Raw genomic sequence first — 21101 nt, 5'->3', positions numbered from 1 at the left:
TTTTTAGAGCAACAGTCTGGTAACGCAAGACTATGTCTGTACATATCCACCATAATGTAATTATATGTATATATGTATTATGTATCCTGCTACATAGTGTATGTCTGTACATATCCACATATGTCTGTACATATGCACACAATAGACCTGTACATCACTGAAATCACTTAGAACATGAGAAGTAGTGAAAATAGCCAATCTACAAGCTTGTAGATCGGCTATTTTCACTACTTCTATTTTCACAAGTTTGGGTACCCGTTCGAATATCTAATTTCTGTTTTGGGGCTGAAAAGTTTAGGAACCACTGCTGTACATGTACTGTACCTGCTATGTCTGTATGCACCCTGATGAAAAAGTCAGTACTTATTCACTGAAAACTGAAATGCATATTATGTCCTCTGCATATTTGGCCCTGCCCTATCCTAACAATTGCCACATCAAAGTTGGTATTGTTACTTCATATAGGCCTATTGTCCATTACTTACTTGCATGAGAGGGGGAGAGGTGGTGGAGTTAGTTGTTTTAAAACACAGTGTTAGGTGTGAGCTGCAGGGTCCAATGAGTTAACAGTTTGACTGTTTTACACGCTTAACCCGCATTTTAATCAACCCCCCTTCACTGCCGAGATTGTTGTATTACCTTTAGAGCATACGCTGAATTATTTGGTCTTTTAATCCGCGAAAATCCAGCGAAAAAAGCTCCCGTGGTTTGTTGTGATCCGAGCGTATCATCCACCATCTTGGTGCACCCGGAAGACGCACACAAGACTCGTCTCAATGAGGCGTTGCACCCCATGCATTTCCATTGGCCTCAATTTCCCAGAAGCCCTAGCAGCCCCACAGCATGTGACGATTTCCGGTTTCGTCATCAAAGCGAATGCATTTAGTCTCTATCTCCGCGACGAAGACGGATTTTATTTTTATTTATTACAATACAGCGGATTAAACACAAAACAAAAGGCGGGTATGTCGTATATCGCAGCGACAGTAACCTGGAGAAATCCATTCCCGGCACGGAAACCGAGGTTTTGTCCGAAGCACTTTTTAATACCTTTCATTGGTTCAATATGTTTTTCGCAAACAACTCATGGACGTAAAGGGTGTACAATAGCATTGATTAAAAAAAAAGAAATAGGGAGTTTAGGTGCTTTCCTCCCAACAGAGCTGATTGTAATTCTATTTGTGTTAGTAGTGCAACTGAGAGGACCCCTGGAAAGAAACCAAACGCAGGGTAAGTTAATGTCGTGATTTAACATGGAAGGCTTTGGACAACGTCGCCCCGTTTTCATTTGATTTGTATATTAGCCTGCTGGGAGTCTGCCCATTCTTGGCATAGAACAACAGAGTCAAAATGTTGTTCCTCCTCGTTTCATTGTAAGTGGGTTAGCAAATTCATTTAGGTCTGAAGTAGGCTATACCTAGAAGCATGCATGCATCCACCCCGATGATTAGTAAAGTCATCAACATGCAAGCCCCTCGACAATGGAGATGCAGAGGATATGTGATAAAAAAAGGACAAAGCAAAGTGAAAATAATAGCCATAAATTATAGCTACTGTTCTCTGGAGAGTTTGCCTAAAATTATGCCAAATAATTTTGTCTTAATCTTTGGCAGCCCAATGTCCTCTGCTGCTAACATCAAAGAGTTTTCTTGCCATTAGAAGATGTGAGAAAATAACAATGTTTGCAACAGATTAAGGGAATTGAATACAATTATTACATTATGTCTCCGAGGACACAGCTTAAGGGTTGTGATCATGACAAACACTGCTGGGCTCTAACCGTAACAAAGCAGCATAGCGAAACAGTTGTAAAATCAAAGCACTTAAATGGTAGTATTGTTATAAAAGCCCTACGTTAAGTTTGCATTACAGTCACTACTCATTACATTACTATTCTATGTAAATGGCTGAGTTTGTGGCTCAAACAAGGAATATAAAGTACTTACAATTAGGCCTACTTATAATTGTTTAAATATGTATTGACTCTTTATCATATTAATGATAATGATAATTGTTAACCATTTTACCAACAGCACTTTAAGAGACTCCTCAGTATCCATTTACAGATTGGTAAATTAAGCCCGAGTTTGAGGATTTTACAAACGCGTTTAATGAGCATAGAAAAAAAAATACAGCTGAAACCAATAACCCTGTTTCTATTGTAAAAAAAATTCCACGTTGAACATCCTCATGTCCCAAAAGTCATGCTTGTACTGTGCGTGTTCCACCTTCAACACAGGAGTCATTGTCTGGGCTGTATATATATATATAGGAGCCCGAGACAAGTTCAGTTTAAATGAAGATAAAGCATGGGGATGGAGCAAGCTTTGTGTTCCAGTTAGAACTTCTCCCCGAGGTCAAGGATCACAGCTGGACCATTCTTCCTTGGCTCGTGCCTGGTGTCATCGCTGCCTTCCAGTTCCACCGCGGGGTCACGACCCTTCGCAAGGTCCCCGTGTCAGCGACTGAGCTCCTGCAACGCTGGCATCTAATGGTCACCCTGACCAGGTGTTTTCTGGGTCCTGCTCCAGAATATATAGTTTCACTTCACGTGTGTGTGTGTGTGTGTGTGTGTGTGTGTGTGTGTGTGTGTGTGTGTGTGTGTGTGTGTGTGTGTGTGTGTGTGTGTGTGTGTGTGTGTGTGTGTGTGTGTGTGTGTGTGTGTGTGTGTGTGTGTGTGTGTGTGTGTGTGTGTGTGTGCGCGTGTCACGTTAACCTAGAATCATAGTTTGGACCGTTTACAACAATGTGAGTTTACAAACTTTGATACTGCAATCTGGAACGTAACGTAATAGCCAGGCTGAGGCTATCAAGGGTGACATGTTTGTAATAGCGCTATAGCGAGACAGGACGTTATAATCTTGAGTTTCATTAAATAACTCTGTCTCTCTCCGCACACACACACACACACACACACACACACACACACACACACACACACACACACACAAACACAGCAACACAGCACACAAGGTCCAAAAAGTTTGCTCTGCACTGTTGATTCCGATGCGGTTGAAGTGAAATGCGTAACGGCAATATTGGGCTAATATAGGCTACCAATATGTACGACACAGGGATTTACCGATGGAATGAAGGTTATATATATATACTATATAGGTATATATATATCTTATCATCTACAGTATATACAGTCGACAGACAGACAGACAGACAGATAGACAGCATGAGTGCTGTGAGCAGTGAAAGGAAAGGAAAGGTACAATGTTTACCTAGGGTAACTGGACTAAGCTCAAGAACTTGTTTACAGCCAGGCCCTGCTCATAGAACATTTCATGGTAGAGGTTCAATGCCTTGTCCAAGGGCACTTCAGCGGTGGTAATTTTAACGTGCCGGTCCGGGGATACGAACTAGCGACCTTCCGATATCAAGACCGCTCCGCAAACCGTTCGGCCACCGCTGCCATGTACAGTGTGCTCTCATTGGCTGTAATACAGGCCTTATCGGGGCGCAGTCGCAACCCAGTTCATACTGTATGATATCCAGTCGGCGACAGTCAAATGTAAAACGTGGTAGATGTTCAGAAATGGTCGGGGAGGCGTCGGCGAGCACTTTTATCAGCGCTGGATCTTCTCGCAGCTCCTTTCACACACAGCGAGCAAAACCTCGCCGATCAAAGACCAATTTTACGTCAGATCGGGAGTTTTGTTGGCGAGCGCCAAAAATGCTCCCCGACAGCATAATCTGAGCAAATATCAGGCAGTGTGTACGAGCCATTAATTATTTAGTTTTTTTCAGAATGCCCCTTTAATTAATAAATAAATAAATAATCACTTGAATTATAGTGTCCCTATTCTGGACACTAGAATTCCTATTCTAGCAGTGTGGAATGGAGCATGGGCTGGAAATAATTTATGACAGTATAGTCTGCCATGTTGTCAGCCCTGACGAAAAAGGTATTTTGTATTTTAAAACAAAATGCCGGAGGCTTAAGATATACGCATGCAACTATGTGAAACTGTGAATGTGTACAGATTACCACCTTCAGAGGAAAATTGCCCATCGAATGTGTGAGCTCAATCAAAAATAAGATTGAGCTCCAGACTTTACTTTGCCAATTATTTCAGCATGTTGACAACAGGCGTGAGTAATGACATGCTGCCTAGGAGGGACTTCATTACATTTTCACACTGGTGATCAAAAGTCTCTCGCAAAACCGAATAAAATCTTTGTGACAAGTGCGTGGGTGGAGGCCGGGGACACGCACAAATCAGAGAATCAAAAACAACGGCACACATACTGTCGTCCTCACCATAAAACACACACTTTTCACACAAAAATGTGACATCCATTTTTAACGACACCATACTCTGAAAGAAAACACATTGCTAGTGTGAAAAACTGTAAAATGCACGTTTGCTTATTAGTTGATTAGTCAACCTGATCCCTTTACAAAATAAAAAAGTTTAAATTGTACCATATTAGTAGTAAAGATGGCTGTGTGCACTACACTGCACTACACGTACTCGTGTGCGTGCGTGCATATATACAGAGAGAGAGAGAGAGAGAGAGAGAGAGGAATATCAGTCACCAAGTTGTATAGCTATTAAAAGGCTATACAAGCTATACAGCTGGTGAGTTTCTGTGCGAAAAAACACACACTGTATGCCCTTCAGCCTCCACAGAGAAACCTACAGTGGTGGAAAGTAACTAAGTACAGTACATTTACTGTACTTAAACAATTGTGAGGTAATTGTACTTCTACTCCACTACATTTTATATTCAAGGTAAATATTGTACTTTTACTCCTCTACAGTTATTTGAGAACTTTAGTTACTATAGTTACTTTGTAGGTTTATAGGCTATTAGGCTATTACAAACAAAACATACATTAACCACTTCAGCCCATACATTTTGTTCATTTGAGAATAGCCGATCTACAAGTGATCTACAAGCCAATCTACAAGCTCACAAGGTGTCGCATCGCGACGCATTGTGACCTTGTAGATCGGCTATTTTCCAAATATTTTCAGACATTTGAAATCTTGAAATGGGACATTCTCCACAATGAGTACTTTCTACTTTTGGTACTTTAAGTACATTTTGATGCCGATACTTTTGTACTTTTACTCAAGTCAAGTTTGTATTCCGGACTTTTTAACCGAGTAGTTCTAAATTGCAGTATTGTAGTAAGGAAACTATATGTGTATCCTATATACGCTATAGAGTGCTATGTCTACATACAGTGATATTATTTAAGTTACATAAATTGAGCCTATATGCATATGCCTGTAGGAGGTCAAGTCTAGGGCAAGTACTACCTTCGGCTCTCTCTCTCTCTCTCTCTCTCTCTCTCTCTCTCTCTCTCTCTCTCTCTCTCTCTCTCTCCGCTTTGACGAGCTCCATGAAAGGGGGAGGAGGGGAGGTTGTTGCATATGCATGCAAGTCAATATGTTGGAGCCATGTCTCCGCGGTGGGTCGGCAGCCAGCCAGGGGTTTAATCTGCAAAAGGGTGTTATGGCAGCAGGCAAGGGGAATTCAATTGTATATTACAAAGTCACAGACGATTGACCGGCTTCCAGACAGACACAGAGGCCAGAGGAAGATGGAGGCTCGCTCCTCTGAGTGGCTTTCTTCCATCACTTCTGTCCACAAGGGCCGTCGGAGCGTAAGATGTCTCCTCGCTCGCTGCAGCAGCAGCAGCCCGGCATCGATAAGCGCTCCGCTTAAAAGAGCAGGTGGGAGATATATTCATTGGCTGTGCTCACAGACAAACACTCTCTGGTCATTAGCATATGAGGGGGGTGGGGTAGGGGGGTCTAGTCTAGCTTTTTTCTAGCTTTTTTCTAGCCGCAAACTCGTCTGAGCAAGGTTAGAGCACTGATGGTTTTATATAGGCTACATCCGGATGAGTCAGAGAGAGAGAGAGAGAGAGAGATGAAATAATACGGAGATGTCACACTCCTGATACACTAATGCTCTGTAGTGCATTGTGGGGAAGCTATTACGTGTCATTCTCCAATTACCACAGTCGTATATACACTCATTTATCCATTATTCATATTGACAAGGGTGTAGCCTACACATATAAACCATTTCAAATTGTTTGTGAAATGTTTGCCGTACTATAATCCAGATTTGTGCCGCTGTATTATAGGTGACACGTACTGTACCACCCTTATGTGTTCAATTGTAAATAACTTGATATAATAACCGTGAGTAAATACGTCAGGAATAGTCTGCAACTATTGTCCCTCACCTGTGGTTGTATACTGTCCTCACAGTCCATATTAACCAAACAATAACAATTATCATTGTCTCCACCAGCCGAAGGCATGGGGAGAGTATGTTTTGCACTCCGTCCGTCCGTGTGTCCGTGTGTCCGTCCGTGACCAGCTAATCTCAGCCACCGTTAACCCGGTCGATGCCAAATTTTGCACACACACTCCCTGGATGCCAACCATGAACCTCTGCCCCAAACTTTCCAGAACGGCCTGTTATAGCGCCACCAGGAGGCCGCTTTGTGCAAAACAGGTTTTTGCACAGCACACCTACAGATTTTGTCCAAACATCACGCAAATTGCTACACAGTCTCTCTAGAGCCATTCAACCAAACCGGTCTTTCATATTTCTCACACTCCATCCTGATTGGTTAAGATTGGCTTCCAAAGTTCACAGGAGTGCTCAGTTTCAAACAAAATGCTGCAAATCATGAACACATCGCGTGATTTCCGTGAAATTGTGCACCCACATTCCCACTAGGCCGAGGACAAAATGCCACATGAACAATTTCAACTCAGCCTCAAGGTGGCGCTATAACTGGCCGAAAAGTGTTTTTACCTCTAACTGCACGGATCTGTGGATAACCTGGTGGAGACCTGTGCCCAGAAGGGCACTTTTTCTAGTTTATAATGCTATTCTGATTATTTAAAAAAGGCTAGACCAGGGGTTCTCAACGTTTTAGGCTTGGGACCCCTGGACCACTGTTTCCCCAAACTTAGAAAACAAATCATTAAGTAGTAGTGAAAATAGCCGATCTATAAGCTCACAACGCGGCGAGCTTGTAGATCATCTATTTTCACTAGTTTGGGTCCTGGCTGGGCGAACATCTGAACTCTCTTTTGGGTCACAGGCTACAGAGTTTAGGAACCACTAACATAGACCAATAAGATCCCAATACACGTTTGTGCACATTATTCTTATTAGGCATTATTCCCGTGATATGAAGACAGACGAGTGAGACATTAAGACATGAAAGAGGCACTAGAACACAGCTGAGCATCGGAGTCAAGTTAATTAACACTCGGCAGGAACATGAAACAGGACGAAAACAATTTGCGATGAACAAAGTGCAAACAACAACAGACAAAAGAATGTGCATCCACGATGCAGTGAGTCAACTCTTGTCATTAGGTCTGTCACGTTAGAACATGGAGACTTAATAATGCGGGGGTCAAACATAATCACATTATTTAATTCAATGAGAGAAAGTTTGAAATTGCGTTCACCCAGCGTTTCACTAGCAGGGCTCTACCGGCTATAATCTGCCAAGATGATTATTACATTTAGGAGAAACTGCAGGACCACTAATATTTGACTATGTCGGCACTACTGAAATTGGATGGACTTAAAGTTCAAGACATAAGTTCTTTATATTGTTCATGACTTGATGATGTGCGTGTGCGCTCGTGCATGCGTGCGTGTGTGTGCATGCACGCATGCCCGTGCCGTGCGCATACGGGCTATGCACATTTTCCATTCTTTTAAAAATACAGGCCAGCTGTTCAATCGCCGTAAGAGCAGACCATTATTGCATTAAAGTCAGCAACTTTTTAACATATCATCGATTTTGAACTCACTATGCGTTGAATTGATGCTATAAGTGTCTGACAGACGGCACATAATTCAATCGTCCGTGCATGCATGCATGGACGGAGCTCTTTAAAGTCCTCAGAATAGCTAGCGCACCGAGAAAGCGCTAGTATGGCTATCAAGCACGCTAATGATCTACCTTAGGGGCACACAGGTAACGGTGGAGTCATTTGTCGGAGCTGGCAGAAATACACGTTAACGTTCTCCATCACACGTCCATAGAGTAATAAAGAAATATAGCAGCTCCGGATCCAGATGTCATAGTATTGTTTTGTTTTTTTCTCTAAACGACGGTACTATCGTATTCCTTGATTGTGCCTTTCTGTTATTTATGATTTTCTTCTTCCTTCCTTGTTTCTTTTCTCTCTCCTCTGAGAGTGAAGCAAAGATTATACTGTATGTGTTGACAGGCCTCAATGTTCCTGTTGCTTCGTTGCTGGTCTTAATGTGGATAATATAATATGAAATGCTGGAGCTAGAGTTTAACAGAGCGCTTTTAGAGTGTAACCTCTCTCTCTCTCTCTCTCTCTCTCTCTCTCTCTCTCTCTCTCTGTCTCTGTCTCTGTCTCTCTCTGCCCCCCGTCCCCGTCCCCCCCGTCCCCCCACCATCCGCTCATCTCCCTATTCGCATGCCGCCTCGGTTGAAGGGGCAAAATAAAAATAAATCCCTGGACAGATTGATACATCGCGCTTGAAGGAGTGACGTGTTAAGACCCCCAACCCTCCCACCCCACCCACCCCACCCCACCCGAGAGCTGCCGCTCGAGGTGACGGGTCATAAATCCCTACAGACACGGGAGGAGGAAGAACAGGAGGAGGAGGAGTGAGTGAGGTGAGGCGGGCGATGGATGGATGGGGAGCAGCAGCACAGCACAAACCTGAAGGAGATTTCTCCTCATGCATAGAAAGCCGTTTCCTTCTCACCGACAATGTCTCCCCTGGGGATGCTAGTGCCAACTCACTGCATGCAAAGAAGTGTTTCTCTCTCTCTCACCCACACACGCACACGCTCATGTATGCACGCACGCACACATGTACGCACGCACACACGCACGCACGCGCACTCTCTCTCCCTCTGTGCAAATGGGGTGTGGGTCTTCTCGTGGGGAACTTTGTGGCGCCGGGATAAAAGGGGGGTGGGGAGGGGGAATTCGCCACCCTCCCTATCAGCCCACACGATCCTGAATGCCAATTACCCTCCCCTATGCTTCTGCAGGGAGCCGCCTGTCAGTCAGGATGCCGCCGAGCTATGACAGACAGCAGGAGGCTCCATCAGCTGGTTCTTCATGGAGCACATTCTGAGAACCACCCGTTTAAGCCATTAAGACCTGATCCAGGATCAGATTCTACAAACATGGCTTCCAAAGACTATATGTTTCCATATCAGGTTCTCAAACCTTTTCATGTCAAGGACCCCGTAACGTTAATGATACGTAATTATAGCCACCGACCCCCATCTGAGAATGTGTTGTTAAAAACGTTCGCTGTGAAAGAATATATATTCTACAAGCTGCGAGCTTAGATCAGCTATTTTTCAACAGCTACAGTTTCAAATTATGGTTAATGTGTGCGTCCTCAGGTCTAAATGTTTTAATACACTGCTGACAACTGACAGCAGGACATTACAACTTGTAATGGCCAAAATGTGCAAACGGACACGCATGCACTATGATGCACACACACACACACACACACACACACACACACACACACACACACACACGCATGCACCAAGTCATGAACGACATAAAGAGCTAACTTTGTCTTGAACTTCTCTGCAGTGCACTCCAGACATAGTCAAACATTGCAGGCCCTTGGGAGGAAAGATCAGTCTCTCTCTCTCTCTCTCTCTCTCTCTCTCTCTCTCTCTCTCGCCTTTATCCAAGGCGCTTTACAGAGATTGTGCATTACATTCAACAATTCTCACACACACACACACACACACACACACACACATTCACACACCGATGACGGAGGAAACCGTGCAAGGCACCAACATGCACATCGGGAGCAATCAGGGCTTGAGAGTCTTGTTCAAGGACACTTTGACACAAACTCTGGGGGAGCCCAGGTTCAAATTGATACCCCTGAGCCACTGCCGCCGTGTGTGTGTGTGTGTGTGTGTGTGTGTGTGTGTGTGTGTGTGTGTGTGTGTGTGTGTGTGTGTGTGTGTGTGTGTGTGTGTGTGTGTGTGTGTGTGTGTGTGTGTGTGTGTGTGTGTGTGTGTGTGTGTGTGTGTGTGCGCACGCGCGCGTGCACATTTGAAGGATGATAGATCTGCCTTTCTCTTATGTAGTGCCAGGTTCAGGTTCAAGGTTCGAGTAAGCAGCATGCGAGTCGAGTCAGCCAACATCAAGACGTTAAGCAAAATAAAGTCTCCATATTCTCCCTATCAGTGGTGTAAAGTAACTAAGTGGTATTCAAGTACTGTACTGTACTATTTGTACAATTTCCAGACAGTACTTTTACTTCTACTCCACTACATTTCACAGACAAATAGGCTATATATCACTTGTTTACTCCACTACATTAATTTTAAAACTTTGTAGATTTTAATTATTGTTACAAAACTTACAGTCACAACTTCAGCCCTACTGTAAAGTACATTTTGGACAATCTACAAGTTCACAATGCGTCGCGATGCGACGCATAGTTAGCTTCTAGATCTTCCATTTACAAAATATTGTTATACATTTGAAAACTTGAAACTTGGGGCTCGTTCGGAAATAGCGCACTGAAGGCACTGTGCAATTTAAACTAATAGGCGAGCACCGGTGCCGCATTTCCAAACACGCCCTTGAAAACTTCTGCATAATGACTACTTTTACTGTTGGTACTTTAACTCTTTTATTGCGGCTAGCTGTTAGCATAAACCCCAGTTCCAGGTGCCACCATACACGTTCACTTTAAAAGTCAGAGTTTTGTTCCATTCTTAAGCCAATAATGCTGCTGCTCTGACAAAACTCTGTCTAATCACTAATCAGCACAACTGATGATATTTCTAATGTGAATAATCCGCTCTCAAATCTTCTATTAACGGCTAGATGTGCTCATTTCAGCCTATTTCAACCAATTGCTTGGTCAGAACAACTACCTGTAGTAATATAAATATTATCCAATTAATTCCACTTAGGCTAATTCCACTTTTGCATGTTTTTCTAATTTTTTGGGTGACTCCTCGGAGTACCACCAGTGGTACTAGTACCACAGGTTGAGAATCACTGCTCTAAGCATTAAAACAAAGAAAACTGAATTAACTGACTTCATTCATGCAGTCCAGAATTATTTTTTGTATTTTTCCCTTTTCTTTGCATCACTGCATAACACCAGCTTGTCTCGCTCAATAAAGGTGAGTGACATATTCCATTTGAAACACAAAATTAAATAAGTAATGAACGCAAAACCGAATAAATGAATCATCATCAATTTAACCTAATTCATCGTAAATCATGTGCAAACAATTCAGAGCTATAACTGAGTCATCCGCCCTGACCCGCCGGGGCCAATTGTTTTGACTCGGCCAATCCGTCCAAGCTGATGGTTTTATCTGCGTTTTTTGATGATTCAAGCAACATTATATGCGCGGCCAGGCATGCGCAAGGCCGTGAGCGGCTGATGTCCAGATTTGTCTACACGTTGCCGCCGCCGCCTTGAATATATTGCCGCCGGCCTTATCCCGGGCCCTGATAGAATCATTAAAAAGCAGAGATATGAGCAGAATATAGGAGGGCTCTGCCTTTGTCGGAGCCCGCGTTCCCATCAGATGAGTGTGTTGATAAGGATCTGCACAACGCCCCGCAGGTCATGTCACTCTATGCATAACAATCCACGGCTCTGTGGCTGAAAGAAAAGCACCGTAGAGAGCCTGCAGAGAGAGAGAGAGAGAGAGAGTGGCAGGTGCTGGAAAAAAGCATTGTGCGTGCGTGCGTGCGTGCGTTCGTTCGTGCAACCCGTGCGTGCGTGCTGATAAATATGTATAAGGTGCATGCTTTCACTCTCCTGTTTTCTTTTTTTTTTTCTTTTTAGCAAACTTGAATGATCAATAGTCCAGAGCGGCCGTCGTCTTTCACAAACCACAACACTATAAGTCAAGGTCATGTTTGTAGTGTCTGAGGCTATTGTGTGCGCACACTAGTTAAGCTGCTCTAATGCATACTGTTTTAACGTCTAAAGAGAGCATGCGTTGAAAAATATAAGCAAACAAACAAAACATGATGCATTTCGTCTTTGTCTTTGTTATGTTTATTAACATCAGTGATATAATGCCTGAGGCTATTTGCCAGGTGTTAATAACTGTTCTACTGCGTAACCCGTGTTCCCCACGGCGCTATTTAATCCATGTGCCGGTGCTGCGTAATACGCTAAACCCGCCATTCATTTAATGTGTTTAATTTGCAGTTATTTTATAATTAAAAAGAAAGAGCGGATTTCTCGCGGACCTGGTGACGCTGGACTGCACAAGCCATGCTCTGAGCATGGCTTGTGCAGTCCAGCGGCTCTCACTGGCTGTTCCCGTTTCGCATCGTAATGGCGGCATGTTTTTCCCTTCAACAACAAACCATGGGACTATTTTCAGCTGGATTTTCGTGAATCAAAGCTGCAAATACTTTGGCGTATGCTCCAAAGGTAATAGATTGATCCAGCCTTGATAGGATGGATATAGATGAATCTAAGGCCCCGAACGTGTTAAGCCGTGCACCCTACGCCGTCCCTATTCTGGGGGTAAATATTCGGCGTAAGTGGCAGATCTAAAAAGCGCACACAGCGCGTTGATGTAACAAATTGTGACGTTGTAGATCAAGTATACCTGTAGATGTAAGGATGATTAGCATAAGTATACATTGATGTGTAATAAAGGGCATAACACGTGTAATACTTTGACATGTGTTCAGGCCAGTGGAGCTTTTACAGATCATGCAGCATATTTGCAGATCTACAGTATGCTATCCAGTGAGAGTAAGTCAGTGGCTCCCAAAGTGGTGTCCGGGGACACCTAAGGGTCCTTCAGGGAGTTCCAGGGGGTCCCCAGGCAAATGATAGTTAGGAACCAAATGGACCTACGTTATGGGTCTGTAACTCAAAGTGTACAGATGGAACCACATGGACCCATTTGGTTCCATTTGTACACTCTCAGAGTTAAATCAAGTTTGATTGTTGAATGATTGTTGAATGATGTATCGGGGGTCCCAGAGATAGAAATGCCATTAAAAAGCGGGCCGTATAGCCTAATTCAGGTCAAAACGGCGGCCCTAGAGCCGTACAGATCTTCTCTTATGGGGGTCCTTGGCATGTATTTTCAAATAGGCTAATGACTATCATTTTGGGGGTATTTGACATGAAAACGTTTGGGAACCACTGGAGTAATAAGTAGGCTACTGGTAAAATAGTTCTACTGCAGGACTGGTCATGAAGCCCAGCTACACATCAGTCATGGTGTCCTGTGTCTAACATTGGTTTCTCGCATTGACCTTTCTACAGAATATTGGCTATATTGTCGCCTATATTGTCGCTATATTGTTGCAACATATACTGTATACTGTATATACTGACTTCAAATTCGACACACGAGTTCCACACCCCCACAGGGAGTGCAGTGCCCGGTGTCTAGTCGGTCAGATAGCCGGTTGGTTGTCCAGAACCAGCACAAAAGCCTCTTCCCGGGCTCTGGACCTGGTCACCCCTTTATCTCCATATATGGAGCTGGCCTGTTCTGACATCACAATGATTGGTCCGACATCTCCATAGACTCCATATTTACATAATAATAACTGGGTGCAGGGGCATGCATTTCCAACTTGCATCGTTCCAAGTAGGCCAGTGCCCAACGGGCACCGCTCTAGTATAGTACAGTGGACGTAATGTTTGAACAATAATAACATTATTTTGTACAATGATAAAAGAACGGCAAGTAGAGAACACACAAGATAAATGTAATGTATCTGACATCAATCGGCATATTGTTGACACGTCTTTGTCATTGTAATTAACACGGGTGATGTGCCTTTTTTCAAGCTGAACATTTTCCAGAGCGTATATCGTTTGATGGCTCCATTAATGTTTTTTCTAATTAATGCCAGATCATACATTGCAGTCACACATAGATTCATTAGCTTTCAGACAGCAATGTCTTCAACGATGATTCTTTTTTCTTTCTTCCTCTGCCAAATTGCCAAATAGCTAATTTGCGTTGCTTAATTGTACCAAGCAGATATCGTACAATATGTCTATTGTATCTAGAATCCATAATCAAAGCCAAAGGTTTATACTTCAGTCACTTTATTTGGATGTGGGAGAAAAAACAAACAAACACCATTAATATGCTCATTGCAGGGTGGAATTAGACACAGTTTTGTCTTTATGTTTATGTATGTAAGGCTTAATTTAAGTTTCTTTGCACAAACTGTGTTTGAACGGCAGTAAGGATGTGCGTGCAACACACTTACTTTCAGTTGATATGTTAATTCAGTCGAGTGACTAAATTGAATGGAAAATTAAATGAATGATTTTTAACACCCTGGGCCTCCAAAGGGATCCAAAATGAAATGAATGATTTTTAACACCCTGGGCCTCCAAAGGGATCCAAAATGCATTCATGCACATATCTTATTTTGAACCATACATATTCATTATTTATATTGTTTTACTGTATATGGGGACATCCAAACACAAAGTACCTATTGAATTATCAAATATACAAGGATAACAATTATGAACTATATGCTTACTAGCTCCGTTTGAAAGCTCATATCTCTATGCTGCTATGCTTTAGCTCCAAGATGAGGTTCTGCGGAAAGCCATCCCTGCACAGGTCGAAATTGAGTAGAGCCCGTCCACAAACAGTGGATTAAACCCCTTTCGCAGTATTTTCCCCAAAAAAGGTATCAGAAACCGAGATACAGTTGATACATTTAACATAGGCACGTAACATTTTAACATAGGCATCAAACAACCGCTTACAAAGCGGTTGTTTACGGAAGCATGCAAATGGGGGTTGACTGGACTACATTTTTATTTAAGCCTGATTTTAAGCAGTTGTTTCACATACTGTACCTATATGCCTATATGTTGAGTTTATCAACTGTATCTTGGTTCCAATACCTTTACTTTTTGGGGAAATAATCTGCAAAAAGGGTTTAATCCACTGTTTGTGGACGGGCTCGACCCAGCTAGACCCCATTTTGACTTGTGCAGGGATAGCTTTCTGCGGAACCCCATCTCGGAGCTAAAGCGTAGCAGCGTAGATATATTGAGGTTCCAAACGGAGCTATGCTTACATGCTCTTATAGACGAAGCAATGGAGTAGGCCATGTGAAGCTAATCAGTGCTGCGGTGCAAAGCTGCACTTAATGGTACACCTCAGCTGTGGCCACGCCCAGGGCAGGGCAGGTGGGAAAAGTACTCAAATGTTTTACTTATAAGTAAAAGTGTAAATACTGCAATGCAGATGTACTCATATTGCAGAATGTCCCATTACACTTACAGTTCAAAATGTGTACATAATCTTTTGAGAATAGCCGATCTACAAGCTCACAATGTGCCGCGATGCGACGCATTGGGCCGAAAATGTATAGGGTTGAAGTGGTTAATGTATGTTTTCTAATAAAAATTCAAATCTCCAAAGTAACTATAGTAACTAAAGTTTTCAAATAAATGTACAGTATTGAAGTATGAAAGTAAGATGTTTGGCCCTGAGATGTACTGGAATAGAAGTAAAAGTATTGGAATTTGGAAATACTCAAGTAAAGCCTTACAATGTATATGTGTCACATATACAAATACTTCAAAAGTGTACTTAAGTACAGTACTTAAATGTACTGTACATAGTTACTTTCCACCTATGCGCCCATGGGGCACCCCTCGGTGGATTCGTCTGGCAGCATTCCAGCTGTTTGGGTTCCGCTGTTTATTAACTGCATGAGACAATGACAACCTGCTGTGACACTGACCTTTGGCTTGGGAACTTCCTCATGGCTGCGGATCGAGGCTTAAAAGGGCATGATGATGAAACCCGATTCTGTACTTTGTTTAACAGTTCAAACCTACAGCATGTCACAAACATGGCAGGCTAGTAAAGCAACACAGCTGCAGCGAATCAGATTGCGGTAATAATTTGGATGCAGGTGTGCCCGGAGGCATGTGTGTGCCAATGTGACAAGCACTGACAGTATATTCACCTATACATCTAACACGCACATTATTCATTGATTTGCTTGCTTACTTTCTATTTTTATTATTGTCACGGGGCAACCCCTGCCCTACATACAAAGACACATGAAACTGCTTTCTATAACATGCAAGGAGTAAGGACTAATGTTTTAAACGTGTGTATTGAAAACTGTGTGCTCACTGATTGTTTGCTAATTGTCTTTCCTGCACGGCTGGTGGCATTTCCCTTGATTTAGGAAGGGGCCAAGTGAGGGGAGGGGTGTCTCCTCCTTTGTGTAATTGTCATTGAGTTTTCATTCTGATTTAGACTTGTTTAATTGTAACACATTATTGAGAATGTTTAGGTTACTGTTTATTCAAGGTGGCTGTATTATATTAGTGAAGTATTTGAGAAGAAATGTGCTAATTGAGTCTGTGCCCAGTGGTAGGATCCACTCCTATTTAAAGGCTGCTAGTTAGCAGTGTTGGGGAGTATTAAGCTACATGTAGCTGAGCTACGTAGCTGAGCTACATTTTGCTGTAGCTTGTGGTATTTTAGCTACATTCATATTTGTGTACCTCGTCAAGTAGCTCAGCTACCTTTTGGGTCATTTTTTGTAGCTTAACTACTCAAGTTACAAGCTACAGTTTTGGGCAATAACATGAAAGAAATATATAAATTTTGACCATTGGTTGCTGTGTTAATTCTTGTACTAGAACCCCCTTTGAAAAATCAAGGACTGTTCCTTTTTCTGATTGCTTTGAGGGCATATCAGCACTTGACAGCTGCCTCTAATTGGCCTCTGATTGCCCCTGGTCTCCCAGAGGGGAGCAGGGTGAAGAGGGGTCTCCCAGAGGGGAGCAGGGTGAGGAGGGGTCTCCCAGAGGGGAGCAGGGGGAGGAGGGGTCTCCCAGAGGGGAGCAGGGTGAGGAGGGGTCTCCCAGAGGGGAGCAGGGGTCTCCCAGAGGGGAGCAGGGGTCTCCCAGAGGGGAGCAGGGTGAGGAGGGGTCTCCCAGAGGGGAGCAGGGTGAGGAGGGGTCTCCCAGAGGGGAGCAGGGTGGGGGGGTCTCCCAGAGGGGAGCAGGGTGAGGAGGGGTCTCCCAGAGGGGAGCAGGGTGGGGGGGTCTCCCAGAGGGGAGCAGGGTGAGGAGGGGTCTCCCAGAGGGGAGCAGGGTGGGGGGGTCTCCCAGAGGGGAGCAGGGGAGGAGGGGTCTCCCAGAGGGGAGCAGGGGAGGAGGGGTCTCCCAGAGGGGAGCAGGGTGGGAGGGGTCTCCCAGAGGGGAGGAGGGGTCTCCCAGAGGGGAGCAGGGTGGGAGGAGGGGTCTCCCAGAGGGGAGCAGGGTGAGGAGGGGTCTCCCAGAGGGGAGCAGGGGGAGGAGGGGTCTCCCCGAGGGGAGCAGGGGGAGGAGGGGTCTCCCCGAGGGGAGCAGGGTGGGAGGGGTCTCCCAGAGGGGAGGAGGGGTCTCCCGCATGTACATTCTCAATTTAACGCTGAAAAATAAAAAGTAGCTGAGCTACTTTGAGCTACTTTTTCCATGTAGCTGTAGCTTTACAAGCTACATCTCTCCAGGGGTAGCTATGTAGCTTGATCAAGCTACTGCCATGGTGAGCTACTTGTAGCTTTACAAGCTACGCTTTCAAAGTAACTTGCCCAACACTGCTAGTTAGTTAGAGGTGGGCAATGACACAGGTAACATCCCTGAGGGAGAGCGACAGGGCCTTTTGTGATCAAGGTACAGCCTGAAGAGAGCTCTTATCCATTTGGGTTTTGTTGAGTAGTGTTTGCTCAACTAGTGTTTATTTTGTTTTGTCATTCTTCAGTATTATTGTTATTGTCCTGTTTTGCACTGTTGAACCTGTACTGGACTTTGGTGGAGGAGTTTTGGGGAAAAATAAAGACCCTTAAACTGCATTACTGACTGTTCTTGGAGCCTTGGCCCTTCGGGCAACTTCACAATTATCTATTTGTATTTAACCAGGCATGGCAAGATTAAAGGTTTTATGACATTCATTTTCATTTATTTTTATTTTTCCTCAAAAAACAAAAAACCTGAAATTTGAACATTCAGTGGATTTCCTGTGGTCTGAAGTTTTCTTTGGGGTTTGGAAGCCTTTTGAGCTACAATGAAAACAGGCAACACAGTGAAACAGTGACATCTACTGGCAAATCCCATTGACATATATGGGATTTGCAGTAAGTGATGTCACTTACTGCCGGCAAATCAGAGCACCTGTTTGAGCCAGAAAACCCCAGATCACAGAAAATCTACTGAATGTTAAAAGTTCATGTTTTTTGGGTGCAATTGAGATTAGAAAACCTAAAAAAAACAAGAACAATTCCAAAACCTTTTTTTTAAATGTCACAATCCCTTTAAGAACACATTAAAATTAAAACCCATTTTGGACTAAGGCTGATTTTAAAAGGCCTTCTAAATCCAAGTTTTCTGAAAAACCTTTTATAGCAGCATTAAACATTTTACGTTTTTGAATACTGTACATACTGTACAGAACCCCAAGCAGGGTTCCTGTCCAGAATGGGTTAACAACTGTGGCCTGGCAAAAATGAAAGCGACATCTTGGGGGAAAGGAGCAGAGCATACAGTACAAAACACAATGCATAACATCACCGTGTATTAACAGTATTATAGTCTTACGCAGCCAGCCATGTTTTTACGCTGCTGTAGTTTGTATTTCATCCCTTTTATACATACAGTAGGCCTACTTCATTGTGCAGATCCGATCCCATAATGAAGAATGAATAACATCAATGGTCAATGGCCAAAAAAGAACAGATCTACAGATCTGTACCTCTTGTTGTGGAAAGCTCCACTATCGTACTAGGGATTATAAATGGAGCTTAAGACCTTGCACCAGCAGACGCTTGTGGACCGAAGCGGCCGGTGCTTTTTCACGGTCTGGTGGAGCAACCTCATATGACCAACAAAGACAGGTGTCTGCTAGCTAGCTGGAGGTCACGCAGGGCCGATGGTAAACACAGACAAAAGCAAAAAGCAACAACTGTCACAACTCTCAGTTTTTGCCTCTTGACGGGGAGAGCTTGCGAGCTAGGGGCCAACACCGGTGGCCTCGGTGTCTGGAGGGGTGGGGGGGGGGAGGCAGTGGGGGGTGGGTCTCAGAGGTTAGCTTGCTCTTCCTCTCCGGCGGTGACGCTCGGTTGGAGCATGACCGCCAGCCCAAAACGGGAGGCAAAGCCCAGGAAATAAAGACAGGATTGATTAGTTTGACTTTGACACACCTCCAGGGGGGATATGGATGGATGGGGGATGGGGAGGCACGGCAGTGTCCCCCGGCTAGGAGAGCAGCCAAGCGGGCTAAGATACTTGAGCAGCGTCCCGGCTATCGCTAGATACAGTGCTGTCTGTGTGGGTTGTGGTGGATCGTGGCATTAGCAGGTAGCCATCCGTTCAAGTGCTGCTGCACGTGCACTCTGTGTCTGTAGTCGCGAGCATGCACGCAGTCGCACACACGCACGCACAAAGTGTGTGCAAATGTTACGGCACATACACACTATTGTATGAGTTCCAGTAGAGTGAAAAATAGCGTTACTCTTACCTTATAATGAAACAGTAACAATCTGATGACAATTAATTCGTAACAATCTTAGGATAATTTGGCGGAGGGATCTAGGATGTCAATTGAGGATGAATGCATTTGAGAATAATAGTAAATACTGGGAAACGTATGAGGGAAGCCTGAGGGAAATGTACTCAATATAACAACCTCTTCGGGGTTGTTGGCACAGTCAGCAGTGACTGGTCAGCAGACCTCTCTGGGTGGGTTGTAGCGCTGTATAATTTCAGCCATGTAATTGCAAGTGCCTGAGTGAGAATTGGTCGATAGTATAGGGCATTTCACTATAAGTAATTGAGGAAATAAAATAATGGATCACTGTTTCACATTGTTTGAGGGGGGCGGTATAAGGTTTGATTTGATGGAGAAGCCTGTCAAGGGTATATGTGCCAGATGATATATATGTTTGTGATGTCTTTGTGCTCAAGACGGAATAAATAAAAACTTGAATTACAAAGAAATACAAAATAAATCTGATCACAAAATATAACCAAACTTCAGTAATGGAATGTTGTTTGGTTGTACAAATTACTCGTGATTTGAAGAACAACAACAAAACCGTAATCCAAGAACACAAGTGGAGTATATTCTTCTCGTGTAATGGGATGTAATTGGAGCCCCTGATTGATGCTTGCTAATTTTAGGTATTGCACCAAAACTTTGCAAGCATTATGTGCTCAGCCAGGCTTTTTTTCCCTCCACTTCATCAGTAGCTATTTTCACACCTAGTTGTTGTGATCCAACACAAGATAGTCATTTATTTTTAATGCATCCCAGAATCGGACTGCTTCTATTCTGTGATAAGCAGATACCTGAATTGGTTTGGAGATTTTATCATAAAACATCTCATATTATTGTGAACAGAACAGAGAAAAGCTGCTGTCTTTGACTCTGAGACAGACTAAACGTCAAATACTGCATTCAAGGTACATCCACGTCTGTCCAGGCTCATAATAAATCAAGTCAAGATTTTGAAACAATTTAATTCAAGATATGCGTAGTTGTGTAGAGAAATGCAAGTAGTCTGTGAGGTCGCAATGACCTTGCCGTTTGACAGTTGGCCACCATTCTAATCAGTGCATCCTGGCGTTGACGCGAAAACGTTGAAGAAATGCCACAGAGCCTGAGGCATTTCTCAGATATTGCGGTCACAGGGATGCATATGGGGACAACGTGCAGACGAAACGAAGCGGACAGACGACCGGAAAACATTTCACCTAGTCTCCAGCTGCATGGCTGCCGCTGACAGAGGCAAAAATACACCAAAAATTGGCTGTGCTGTGAAAATGTCCTCCATATCCAGCGGACGAGCAGCTTCAAGCTCATTCATTCATCGCAGCACAGCATTCTGTATAGGTCTAGCGCTGTTTCACTGCACCACGATTATCATTATGAGCAAGTATCGATTTTGAGCCCAGCGTGCTGTGAGACAACATGCTGCAGCCAGGCTAGGTGCTCTGCATCATGGCTAGCTAGTGCCACACACAGGTTAATGTCATAGTCCCCCCCCCCCCCCCCCCCCCGCCTTATCTAA

This window comes from Protomyctophum parallelum, assembly GCF_964188405.1.
Source record: "Protomyctophum parallelum genome assembly, chromosome: 2".
NCBI lineage: Eukaryota > Metazoa > Chordata > Actinopteri > Myctophiformes > Myctophidae > Protomyctophum > Protomyctophum parallelum.
Note: the sequence above shows the minus strand (reverse complement) of the source record.